The sequence below is a fragment of the Rhineura floridana genome, chromosome 8 (assembly GCF_030035675.1).
Source record: "Rhineura floridana isolate rRhiFlo1 chromosome 8, rRhiFlo1.hap2, whole genome shotgun sequence".
Taxonomy (NCBI): domain Eukaryota; kingdom Metazoa; phylum Chordata; class Lepidosauria; order Squamata; family Rhineuridae; genus Rhineura; species Rhineura floridana.
In genome coordinates this window covers 9139730-9153634 of record NC_084487.1, presented here as the reverse complement: position 1 = coordinate 9153634, position 13905 = coordinate 9139730, and positions in this window count along the sequence as shown.

The window sequence follows — 13905 nt, the reverse complement described above, 5'->3', positions numbered from 1 at the left end:
ATTCATCTTGGATTTGTCATCATCGGGAATCCAGGTCATCATTTGGGATTTGGCGAAGATGTGGATGCAGGACTCCCATCCAAAGGCACTCCTGCAACTGAAGAAAATAATTATTCAGTCCCTTTCCTAAAGACTTCAGAACAATTTCTGAGAGGCTTTCCTCATCTCTCTGCAGGCATATAATTATCCTACTAAACTAGTATCCATTTATAACTCACATGTCCCCCCCCCACTGCCCAGGAATTCAGGATTCCAACCCCTCCATTGCATTCCCCCTCCCTTTCCCCAGCATTCCATGGCCACTGAGCACGCTCTGTCCTCCTTCAGTTGGTTTTTATTGGTTTAATATATTTATATAACACTTCAGACAGTTTCTAGGCGTTTACACCATTTCTGGGTAGAGAGAGACACACTCCTTTTACTGCCTGTTGCACCTCTCTTTTCTGAAAACGGGCACACAGCGCTAGTCAAACCCCACCCCGTTTTATTGTGAAACCTGGTGGGATCAGCTTGAGTGACTTTTTTAAAAATTCAGCTTCAAACAGATTTTGCAACTGACTGGCAGATCAACCCATTGCCCCTCTAGGTGTGGCCAATGGAAATGCATTGGTGTAGGCGGCTAATGTGCTCACCGCCTCTATCTCTCCAAATTCTTGTTTTGTTCTTCTGCAACTCTTGGGTTTCCCTCAGTCTTGCCTATGTCTCCCTCAAGTGTGTGGATGGTGCTGGTGATGGGGCATAAGAGGCAAAGCACCTACATGGAGGAGCACAGCAAAGCTGAGACGGTTTTTCCTTTTCTTTTTGCATTATAATTGGATTCGGTTGATACAGGAAAACTGTGTGATAGGTGCTGATAGCCTGCAGCATCATATGAACCATGCAAATTAAAAGGGGATGCAAGTAGCACCAATGTCACAGTAAGTCGCCGTGTGAACAAGTCTTTTCTGGCTGAAGAGCAGGGTGAAATGCTCTAACTGAAGTCCCATTGGCTACACGAGGGATGTGGACACTGTGTTGTTGGACTCAAGCTCCCATCAGCCTCTGCCAGAATGGCCAATGGTCAGGAAAGATGGGAGTTGTAGTCAAGCAACATCCGGAGGATTCCCCCCCCTTTGGCTATACTCCCAGAGACTTGACTATTTTCTCTCTGTTGTTTTCTTTCCATCTCTCCAGGCATGGGCATGCATCCAGCTCATGCCAAAGATCAGCACCAGGTTTCTGTGAATGCCATGACTGAGCATGGTGTATATGAAATATTGTCTCTGGAGATGTGCAGAGTGAATGTCCATCACTCACAGTCCTTCCCATTCACCCAGGATGACAAAACAGAGCTTCTGGGCCTGTAAGATTGAGCTCCAAAATCTCTTTCCCAAAACTAAGCAGTGGGCACACCTGCCCATGCAGGAATTGAAGGAGCCCCTTTCAATCCCTTTGAAGATAGGAAGTCAACTCTTGAGTCCTTCTAAAAGACCCCAGATTGATTCACATAAATGACTTTAGTTTTTTGGGTTGGCGGTGGGGGTTCAAAACATTTGAGTAACTTCTGCTCTGCAAAGTTCACAATTTCCTGGAACAACTCGTGTTGCAACACTAGAAGCAAAGGCCTCATGAACTTCCTTCTAATTACGTCTGTTACTCTTTTCCTTTGAAAACCAAAGTGTTTGTTTTTGCCATCACCCCAGGGACAATCAAGTCTCTACGTGCCAGGTAGGAGATTCTGCCAATTCATTCTCTCTCTCTCTCTCTTGCACATGCACACATACATGGTTAATTTCTGAGCTGACTCATGCTGTTTTGGAAAGTGCAGACTTGATCGATTCGCCTTTAAATGTGAATGGAATCAAACTGCTCACCCATCCCTAATTTTGGCACATTACCCAATTAAAAACAACCAAAGATTGGAACGGAAAGGACTATACAGGTTAGTTTCGAAGAAACACACCCTCACCCCACCCCGCTTGTGTCTAGAGAGAGAGAGAGAAGGGGTTTCCTACGAGTTGCCAGCTGGCACCTAGTCGTTCTATTCCCCTCGGGCAATGCTAAAAATGAACTTGGTTTTCAGGCAAAAAGAGAGGTACAAATAATCACTCTATGAAATGGAAATGGAAATGGACTCCCTTCAAGTCGATCCCGACTTATGGCTACCCAATGAATAGGGTGTTCATGGTAAGCGGTATTCAGAGGGGGTTTCCATTGCCTCCCTCTGCGGCTAGTCCTCCCCAGCTGGCCAGGGCCTGCTCAGCTTGTCACCGCTGCACAAGCCAGCCCCTTCCTTGTCTGCAACTGCCAGCTGGGGGCAACTGGGCTCCTTGGGACTCTGCAGCTTGCCCACGGCTGCACAGGTGGCAGGACACGTAACCCCTGAGCCACTCACTGTGGGGTGATCTTTAGCTGGCCCTTGACACCCAGGAGACAAGAGCGGGGTTTTGAACTCGCAGACTCTGGACTCCCAGCCAGGCTCTCCTCCCCACTGTGCTATACCAGCTCTATAGAAAGATGTTAATGAAGCTTTTGCTCCTAAAGAGATGGATGAGCTTCCCAAAGCATTCTTTCAGTCAGCTCAGAAATTAACCAAATTCTTCCAAATCCCTGCCCATCTGGAAAAAACAGGGTAGGAGCTATACAGATTAGCAATGGGGGACATTGACTGGCTTGTGTGTGTGTGTATGTGTGTGTGCATGCGTGCATGTGCAAGAGGGAGGGAGAGAGAATGAATTGGCAGAATCTCCTACCTGGCACGTAGAGACTTGATTGTCCCTGGGGCAATGGCAAAAACAAACACTTTGGTTTTCAAAGGAAAAGAGTAAGCCGTAATTAGAAGGAAGTTCATGAGGCCTTTGCTTCTAGTGTTGCAACATGAGTTGTTCTTGGAAATTGTGAACTTTGAAGAGGACCAGATATTTATTTTCTTTCTGAGCCCAGGACTGGGTCTTTCATGATGCCCAGTGGGGGGGGGGAGGAAGAGAGTAGTCGATAAGACAGACATCCTGGCATTGGTAATCTAATTAGCAAGGTATGTGTGGGGTTGTTGCACACTTCCAGGCCCAGTTTCATTTTGAGTATGGAGGTGGAAACTGTGTAGATGTAGTTGATCAAAGGGAGAAGAAATTTTGAGTTAAGCAAAGCTCTGCTTTTATAAAACCTAAGAAACATACAGATACTTTGAATGTCTGAGTGCCTGCACCAGTGGAACACTGGAGGAACTTGTAAAACTTGCTGCAACAGTATTTAGAACTGAGCATGTGGTGTGAAAGACTCCTTTTTGTAACATTTTGGCTTCTTGTTTTTCTCCACCCACCACATCTCTGAAATATATCGTATATGTAATGGTTAACCGTACTGCTGCCCTGACTTACTTTATGTTTGTTGCTGTGTTTTTATTATGTTTTTATATTGATTGTGTATTTTTATTGTTTTTATTATATTTGTAAGCTGTGCTGAGCTCTGTTTTTAACAGCAGAAGGGCAGGATATAAATCCTCTTAATCAATCAATAAATACTCCATAGTGTTGGAAACTAGAGTCTAGGCATTTAAGGCTGAAAATGTTGCTTTAAAAAAAAAGATTTCTCACATCTTTCCCCAGTTTTTGGTGGTAATTCCTAGGCACAAAAACAAAACAACTGGACAATCCAAATATTAATATGCAAATAATATGCAAATAATTTACATAATATGCAAATTAGCCTGTCCGGATTTGTGGAACTGAAATATGGCAACCCTAGCCTATCCTAATTATTTTTAATCTTGAGTGAGCGTCCCCACTCGGGCACTACTTCATAACTACACCTGAAAAACATTCCAAGGTTTCCTAAGAACCTGAATGTCAATATATAAATTTCAATTTTCCAGCAGGGCTCCCCCATACGTCTCGCAGTCTCTGCTGGCTTAAAGCCCAAAGGTGCTTACGAGACAGGGCCCAGGTCCCCTGCTAGGGGAAAAATCCTCCTTATTCATTAGACAACAAAGGGGTAGGCTAGGGTAACCCCCCCCAAAAGGGATAAACAAAGACACATCATATACTTGCAACATCATGTGGCAGCTCCAAATCTTAAAGCAATCGGCCCTACACTAATAACCCAAATACAATTTATACTCACCCTGTAACTTATCAGAAGCTTAATAGACCCCCCTCTTATTTTATGGGGGCGTAGTTGTCAAAACTGGAAAACCACCTCCTACCTTGCAAAGCCATTTTAATGATTTTAATTCTAAATTGAAGATTCTTTCTTCTGGGAACTGCTGCTTTTTGCCTAAACTGCTTATATGAGCATGCCACAAAGACAAGAATTCTACTGGAAGCATGCCATATTTCTCATACATTTTGGACGCTGGTATGCCCTTTTTCGGAGGCACCACAAACTTTGAACTTACTTCCTTATTCTCTGTTGCAAAACTCTGATATGGAGGCCACAGACAAGTGGGTAAAACTGACCACCTTTGTACATCTTTTACTCTTCTTTTTGCTCTAAATGTTCCGTTTTTCTCCACAACAACTAATCCTCGGTAATGCTTGGGATCTAAACATTTGTTCCTTACAAAATCTAGAGGATGGATTGTGGGGTATATATTCTTATCTTAGTATAACTTGGGTGCATTAATTTTGGTCTGAATCCTAGCTTCCTAATATGCTGCAAAGCCCACCTCCTGCACTTGGTTCCCAGTTTCAAATTCCACTGTTTATCTAACAACTTCCTCCACCTCTCAAGGGAGTGAAGGGAACAGCCTTCTCCTAAATCTTCCTTTTCCTCTTTTTCCTTATTTAATTCCTCTTCTGTGGTTGTGGACATTACCCGCGGATTCAAACCAGCTGAATCCCACACCTATTTCTCTGACGGGAGCTGATCCTAGCCCTACTCTGAAGGGATCTAACTCCTGGACAAATTTTAACCTCCAAGGGGACCTGAACCCTGGCCTAACTCCGAAAAGGTTTTAAATCCTGGACTACCTTTTTCCGAAGGGACCCCCAATTCCTGGCCTAACCCCGAGGGGAACCAAAGTCCTGGACAATTTTCCTGTCCCACACCACCCTTTCTAGCACATGTACAATGCCCAGACCACAATTCTCACCCTTATTGGATCCTTAAATTAATGGCCTTGATTTAACTTCACAACATTCTCCATCCCTCTTGTCACATCCTTAATTCCCAATGCCAACCGCACCAAACGATTATTCAAGCCTGGATTTATGAGAGAGCTCATTCACTCAATATTGTGTGTCTCCGTCAAGGCTTCCCCTCTGGCACCACTTCAACCAGAGCCAATCTTAGTGGCCACGGACAACTTTCAGATTAAACAAACAGAGGAAAAGGGCTGGGAGGACAAACAATTCTCAGACTTGCAGGGTCGTTTGACCACAGAGGGGTCTACAAACTCCTCATTCAAGGCAAGGCAGTATGTGCCACTATGCAAACTCGATAAGCACTGAGTCCAAACCGCGTTCACGTAGCAGGGACCCCTATACCACATATACAGTCATGCTTTCAATTGCTCTCAACATTTCCTCACCCGATTGGCATTTTCCTCTTTTTAAAACCCTAAAAAAAGTATTCTCACATGTTCCTCAGGAGCTTCTGAGCTCAAAGTTTTATTGATGTTTTCAGCAGCAAATGGTAAAACACAGACAAGACAAACACACAAGTGCCTGTGTCCCAGTGAGCAACCAATCTGGTAGTGGTCCTTGTGGCAGGAGCTAACAGTCTGAGCCCCGACGTTTCCCCGAGGGAGACCACCAGGCTCAGATCCTGTCTTTGTCCTGTTTGACGTTGGGCGCCAAACTGTTGAAGGAAAAACTTTCCAGACCAAAGATTGTGCTCCAAAGGACAGAGGTTTATTGATCAATAACAAAAAAATACCAGTATGCATAATGGGAGAGGGAGTTCTTTCAAACCTCACACTCTGCCAATCAACAAGACTACATTGGTTTTATAGTGATTTATGCATCATACATACATTGTACCTTATGACCCCTTTGGGCCAATCCCTACCCGAGTATCCTCCCCTGAGGGCAGGTATCTGGTCCCAGTATCTCAAACTGTTTATGTCCCTTTAGAGAAAGAGGAAGAGCCCTTTGCCCATGTTTTGACATCTCACAAGGTACAAAACAAGACACCCAAAACATCTAAAGAAGAGTTATAGTTCTAAACTTTACTCAGTACAATTCCAGCATATGTGGTTTCTCCTAAGAAAACATTCTTACAACAGTTCCTCTTTTTCTTTAACACTGAGGTGTGGCTCTGGAAACTTGCTAACCACAAACCACAATCTCTTCTGACAAATTGTCAGGAGAACATCCAAACAAAATACTTCCCCATTATATTGAACACTGCAAACAATATATTTTAGCCATAACAAATTAAGCAGAGTAAATATTTTTGGCCTGAAGGAATAAAATCGAAATTCCTCTCACACACATACTTGGTTTTCACAAAAAAAGGTGCGTAAGCTATACCACCGACCAACCGTTTGGGGGCAATAGAAGCAAGTCTTAAAAATAAAACCCATTTTTTCTCAGAATCTTTTTTTTTTTAATCATTCTTTCTCATAGCAGATTTGGTGTTCCCGTATTGTCTGCACTGACTGGCAGTGGCTGTCTGGGGTTTCAAGCTGAGGAGTTGTCTGCCGTCATAATTTATGGCACCCAAGGCAGCTTGCAGCTTTTAAAATACTAAAAAAAATTAATGATGCCCCTGTGGGGGATGAGGACCGTCTGACTGAATCAGGCCCTAATGGAGTTTAGTGCTAGTGTCTCCGCAAGGCAGAGGCAAAATCCGAAGGCCTCAGTTAAAATGTTCAGGGAATGAAATAAAAAGTTTGGGTATATTCACTACGCCCTAAAAATTCTGCCTCTGGAATTGCATGCTTTATTCCTTGACCTTGAATGTGTGAAGGCGATATGTGGCTTGTGGCTTCTTGCTTCATCTGTCTCAATCCCCAGCATCTCCAGCGAGGGCTGGGAGAGCCTCCTGCCTGAAACCTTGGAGAGCTGCTGCCAGCCATTGTAGACAATACTGAGCTAGATGGACCAATCCATCAGTCACATGCAGGTTCCTAAATTCCTAGGCCTGGACCGATCTGCTGTTCTCTATGTTTTGACTCAGTTTTCTGTCAATGATCCACTCCATTCCTCGGGTATATATCACCCTCACTAGTCTACTCCCTCCGTAAAATGGGTTAGTTTTTCTAGCTTGTCTTAGAAAAACAGAGCACAGAGAAGGTGGATTTTTCTTTTTGCATTCTTGGGAGACTTCCCAAGTGTACAGATGAAAAATACCAAAAAGAAGTTTCTAAAAGTTCTCCCCATGAAGGATGTCCATATGCAAAGCCCTCCTCCTGCAGGAACAGAATATTAGGAAGAGTTAAAATCCCTGTTAGTGATGGAACAAGTCTGCAGGGCCGGTTCTAAAGGGCGGCCAGGTTGGGCACTGGCCTGAGGGGCCCTCCGCTCCCCTTCCGTGATCCACGCCCCCCCCACACCCCACTTACCTGTCAGCTGGCTTTTTAGCATTGCCCTTAATGAAGATGGCGGCCACAGCTTCCCTAAGGTACTGAAGCCGCTGCCGCCATCTTAGTTGATGGCAGAGATGTGCGCGCAAAGGACCCCCGCATGCCTGGAGCTGGCCCTGCAAGTCTGCCTCCTCAGTTCTCTCCTCACCTTTTCCTGAATGGCTTCTCAGCTTCCCTGGTGATTCTTCTGCTCTACGCAGTAATTCTTCTAGCAGAATAAGTACTAAATGAAATAGAAAGTAAAACTACCTTTCCAACACTAAGTTGAAAGGTTCATGATGTACAACAGGTAAGAGTGTGTGTATCCCGTGATATATTCAGAGAGCCACCATTTCCCAACATAATTAGTTCCATTGTCGTATGGCTCTAACAGTTAGGAAGTTTTTCACGGTGTTCAGTTGAAATCTGGCTTCCTGCAACTTGAGCCCATTATTCCGTATTCTGCACTCTGGGACGATCAAGAAGAGATCCTGGCCCTCCTCTGTGTGGCAACCTTTCGAGGACTTGAAGAGTCCTATCCTGTCTCCCCCCAGTCTTCTCTTCTCCAGGCTAAACATGCCCAGTTCAGATATGGAGAATATAATTTCCAAAATTAAGGCTGCAATTCTATGCAGACTTACCCGAGCAAAGTGGAAGCAACTATCCATAGGATTGCATTGTAAGATTAATAGAACTGACAGAAAGCAATGATGCTGCAGTAATAAAGCTGTAGCTGGTTAGAAATGCTTCTTACATAACAAGATACAGTAGGGCCCTGCTTATACGGCGGGTTCCGTTCTGGACCCCCGCCGTAAAGCGGAAATCGGCATAAGGCAGAACCCCATTGATTTTAATGGGGCGCATCGTGCAAAAATGCCACAAAATGCCGCAAAATCAGCTTTTAAACAGGGGAGGAAAGCCGCCGCATTAGTGGGGCCCTACTGTATATGTACTGCTTAATTTAAAAAAAAAACTCTGCTTTTTTGGAACCACCCATTTCTTTTTTGGGAGAACTTCAAAACCTGTGAACAGAATCAATAGCCCAATGAACTTGCACTCATCTCTAGTTGGAGATGACCTTTGTCGTCAGGTGTGGGGAACCTTTGGCCCTATAGATGCTGCTGAACTGCAACCCCATCAGCCCCAGAAAGCATGGCCAGTGGCCAGAAATGATGGGAGTTGTTCAGCAACATCTAGAGGGCCACAGTATGGTGAAGAGTTTCATATTTTTCTTTCATTTTTTTGCTTTGCAGATGAAAAACTCTTGTTTCCAGTTTATTCAGTCACCTTTAAGAGGTAGGGAAAAACCTCAAGCGATCTACTCTACAATAACCATGTATTGCCACATTTCTCCAAGGAGTGGCAAGTTCTATTCCTGAACCTGTCCTTACTCCTCTGGTTGAAGAAAGCCAATCCTAAGCAAGTTTGCTCACAGGCAGAGATAGGCAAGAATCTTGATGAATATCAAAGTTGACCCTGGACTCCCCCACAGTTCACACATTCGCTCTCTTTGTGGATGGATCCTGCATGCTGCAAGCGTCTGTGGCCTTTCCTGACATAGGATTATTACTGCTTTTAAAAAAATGCATCAATATAGCCATATTGAACCTTTGAAACTGATAAGCCTGCCTTTGCTTTGCTAATATGAAACTGACCAGCCTCAGTCCCCTGGAGGAGAATGAAGTAAAGGCAGGGGGATTGGGTACCTGGGCACTGATAGTTTCTTTCCTTTCCGAAAGGAAAATAGCTTTCTTCTTTGCTTGCTGACATGAAAAATGACCAGCATCGGTCACACAGCAGAGGAGAATGAGGTAAAGGAGTGGGGGTGGGAAGCCACTTTCCTTTCCTAAAACACTGTTAGAAATAACAACTAAAGTATTGTTACTTTTGGGGAGTAATCATTGGAATGATACAAGCAACAGGGAGCCAACAAAGAACAGACACGAACCAATGCCACATCCTAGTTTGACAGAATGTGTCTGAACTAGAAACAATAAGAGGCTTCCATCTAGGGTTGCCAGGTCAGAAGCATCCCAAACCCTGAGATTTCAGGGGTGGGCCATAGTGATGTCATGGGGTGGGCCCTAGCATGATACATTAAGTATCAACCACAGTTGACCAATAAAAAGGCTTTGAAATTAATAAAAATAAATTTGACACAGGTTTCTAGGATGAATTATGAGGAAAATAAAATTTTCTATATTAGATTATCTGTAGAAACAATAGTAACACTGGAAAGAAGCAAATTAAGAAGAACACCAACAAACCTACAAAAATGTAATTCTCTATCTTTGGAGATGGCAGGTGTTGCCACCACTCACCATATGCTCAGAGGCACATTTTACCAAATTCTTCCAAGCTACACAGGAAGTGGATTGGACTGTGAAAGACCAACCCAAATTCTGTTTGCATTTTGACAAATTTGTAGGGCAGTACAACATCTCAGAGAGGAGGTCAGGTCTCCTGCTCCCCTGGTGCATTCACTATAGCTGCCCAATTTTCCTGCTTTTTAAAGTTTGATAGAAATATCTGTGGGCTATAGGTACGTTCTTAAACTGCAAGGTTTTTTTTGCCTATTAGTGAATTTCCCTGCTTTTTAATCTGAGAGGTAAGAAATGGGATCCTGTGCAAGTTTGCTGAGAATGGATTGATCATTTGCATGCTTATTGAGTTCAGTGGGACTTACTCCCCTGCGATCATGCTTAGGATAGGTGAAACTGACCACAGGGAATGGGGAGGGGAGGGGGAGGAGGAGGGAGGGGAGGGAGGGCAGATGGAAGGAGGAGGATAGGAGCAGGCAGGAGGGGGAGGGGAGGAGGAGGGCAGGTTTGATCATTTCCATATTTATTGAGTTCAGTGGGATTTACTCCTGTGCAATCATGCTTAGGATAGGTAAAACTGACCAAGGGGGAGGGAGGAAGAAGAGGGGAGGAAGAAGGGAGGAGGAAAGGAGAGGAGAGGGGAAGGAGGACAAAGGCAGGTCTGATAATTTGTATGCTTATTGAGTGCAATGGGATTTACTCCCATGCAATCATGGTTGGATAGGTAAAACTGACCATGGGGGAGGAGGAGGGGGAGGGGAGAGGAGAGGAGAGGGAAGGAGAAAGGGAGGGGAGAGGAGTGCAGAAGGAGGGGGAGGGGGAAGGAGGGGATTGGAAGGGGAGGGGCAAAAAGGGGGAGGGGAGGGGCAAAAGGAAGGTTATGGGAGGAAGGAGGAGGGGAGGGCAGGTTTGATCATTTGCATGTTTATTGAGTTCAATGGGATTTACTCCCGTGCAATCATGCTTAAGATAGGTAAAACTGACCATGGGGAGAGAGAGGGAGAGGAGGGGGAAGGAGGGGATTGGGATGGGGAGGGAGGGGCAAAGGAAGGGGGAGGGAAGGGGCAAGAGGGAGGGGATAGGAGGGAGGAGAAGGGGAGGGTGGGTTTGATCATTTGCATACTTTTTGAGTTCAGCGGGATTTATTTCTGTGCAATCATGTTTAGGATAGGTGAAACTGACTGCAGGGAGGGGCAGGGAGGGGAGGAGGAGGGGGAGGGGAGGAGATTGGGTGGGTGGGCACTGGGCAGAGGGGAAGCCTCTTTCCTTTCCAAAAGGAAAACATTGTGAATGTTATCATTCTTTTTCAGGGTTTCCCCCACCTTTTTATTCTACAGCAGGCACATGTAGCCTCCCATCCAAATTTAAACCAAAGTTGTCCCTAGCTACATCCACACCAGACTATTGTTTCACTTTAGGCAGTCATGGCTTCTCCCAAAGAATCCTGGGAAGTGTAATTAGTGAAGGGTGCTGTGAGTTGCTAGGAGATGCCCTGTTCCCCTCACAGAGTCAGAGTGGCTGACTGTTAAACCACTCTGGCCACTGGAGCTCTGTCAGGAATAGGAGTTTCTCGAAAAAGACAAATAATTGGGTCTAAGAACAAATTAAACCAGAACTATCACTCGAAGCTAAAATGATAAAACTGAGGTTATCATACTTTGGACACATCATGAGAAGACATGATTCACTAGAACAGACATAATACTGGAAAAAACAGAAGGGAGTAGAAGAAGAGGAAGGCCAAACAAGAGATGGATTGATTCCATAAAGGAAGCCACAGACCTGAACTTACAAGATCTGAACAGGGTGGTTCATGACAGATGCTGTTCGAGGTTGGTGATTCATAGGGTCACCATAAGTCATAATCGACTTGAATGTACATAACAACAACAAATGACTGTTTCACATGAAATCAAGGTCAGGTGTCGGTGTGGCCCCCTGATTAGGCAAGCCAAGCAGCTGTGAGTCTGGCTTTTAGAACACTGACGGTTGGTTCTTACTGAGCATGCCCAATGCTATCATTGAGTTCAATGTAAAAATCCTTAAATTAATTAAAAATCAGGCAGGCATTTTTAAAAAACTTTTAAACTGCAGAATATGAAGGTCAGAGTATGGGACAAGGTCAGTAACAGGATTACAGGTACTCAGTGAACATGGCTGATTTTTAATTAATTTCAACAAATTATGAGAACTCTGACAGAAAGAAGTCCAAAAGGGGTCTGTTGTTTCTCTCTCTTTTTACACTTTGAACTCTCGATTCTCTGATTGTTTTGTGTATCACCATGAAAATTTAGACAGTTGTTAAGCAAGTGTTTCTGAGGGTTCATCCAAATTCACCTCTATAATCCCCTCCCCGCTTTCTCCAGCTGAGGCAAGGGTGGGAGGGCAACGGAGTTGTTGGGAGCCTCTGATCTCTTTCTCTCCCTTCCTCTTCTCTCCCCCCCCAGCTGGCGTAGGAGCCTCTCACGAGCCTGGCTGCACCCCCCCCCCCCACGTTTGGCTTCTTCTCACTCAGGAATTATTTAGATCTATCTCCGTTTGGGCTTCGATTGGACACGCGGCTTTCCAGCAGGAACACCAGAACTGGGTCGCCCGGTTTAAAGGAACTGCACATCCTCCCCACCCCCAGTCCATCCCAACTCAGGACAGCAAAGAAGGCACCCCACTCCCACCCACTGCCAAATGCTGTTTGTTTCCAGGAGGGGGGTGCATGTGTAAACTTTTTTGCGATAGGTTCGATCGACCAAACCTCTTCAGGGAAAGCTTATGCAGCCGAGTGATCGGGTTTGAATACACACTCAAGATTTGTCTTTCCTGGCATGCATCTCTCTCTCTCCCTGCCATGCCCCATTATCACGAAGCAATCATAAAGTTGCGAAACAACAACAACACACACACACAATTAAAACCAACAAAAGCTACTAAACCCATCCTTTCCCTCCACTTCAGGCTGGGCATTCTCACGCTACCATTACAAATAAGCCCCTACATTTGATTCTGTGCAAATGCACAGTTTTGCATCTGCGCAGAAGTGCTGGCAGTGCCCCCGAACAGTGATTGGTCGAGATTTGTTGTACAGTCAAGTAATGAAGTCCAATCACCAGAAGCGAGAAATCGACGCATGAAATTTCAATCCAAGATGAATTTATGTTGAGGTTGCTGATTTTCTTTCAAGTTCATTTGTTCAGTGTATAGGAAACACAATGTTGGTCTCTTGTTAGTTTCCCTTCTGCAACCTGCCCCACAGGAGGTGGCACCAGAGCCAATGGCAGGCAGAGACAGCTAATTCTAGCTTTGTCCTCCCTCCATCCTGCTGAGTTCTTCAAGTGCAACACAGAGACTAAGGAGGAGAACGCTGACAGGCAGGGACACCCCTTGGACTGGTTTAAAGTAAGATGGCAGGCAGGTGGGCTGTCTATAGGCAAGACAGGCTGGTGGAGCAGAGTCCCATTCGCCCTGAAGGACCAGCCTCCTCTGGCCTGTAGCGTGGAGGCGAAGCAATCTACTAGACAGCCATCTGGCCGGGATGCTTTGATTTGGATTCCTGCATTGAGCAGGGGGTTGGACTCGATGGCCTTATAGGCCCCTTCCAACTCTACTATTCTATGATACTACGATTCTACTAGGGGGAAGAAGGTCCACCAGTTGGCACAGCTCTTAACAGCGCCCTGTCCCTGAGTCACTGCCAACCACACCTTTGATGGGTATGCCACCCCTTTCCCAATTCAAGCTGGAAAGGGGACTCGCTTCAATCCTAAAGTGGCTTATCTTTTTGATGTTCTGTTGATAACACCCTCTGCCTGTATTTCCTAGCCTGGAGTGCCCTCTTGTGGCCACAGGTGTCTTCTGTAGTCTGGAATATGTGCCTTTTTCTTTCCGATATGTTCCTTCCTCGTCTCTACAGCATGGAGGAAGAAGAGGTGAATCCTGTTTATCTCACCACCTGATCTAAACCAAATAAATATTCCTGTTTATAGGAATGCTTTACCTCTTGTCTGTCCTCTCTTCCTCCTCACTTCTGACCAAAGCTGGCAACAGTGCAGAATGATGGCCACTAGCACTGGCCTGATTCCCCCCATCCCCTGATCCTTTGCATTAGTG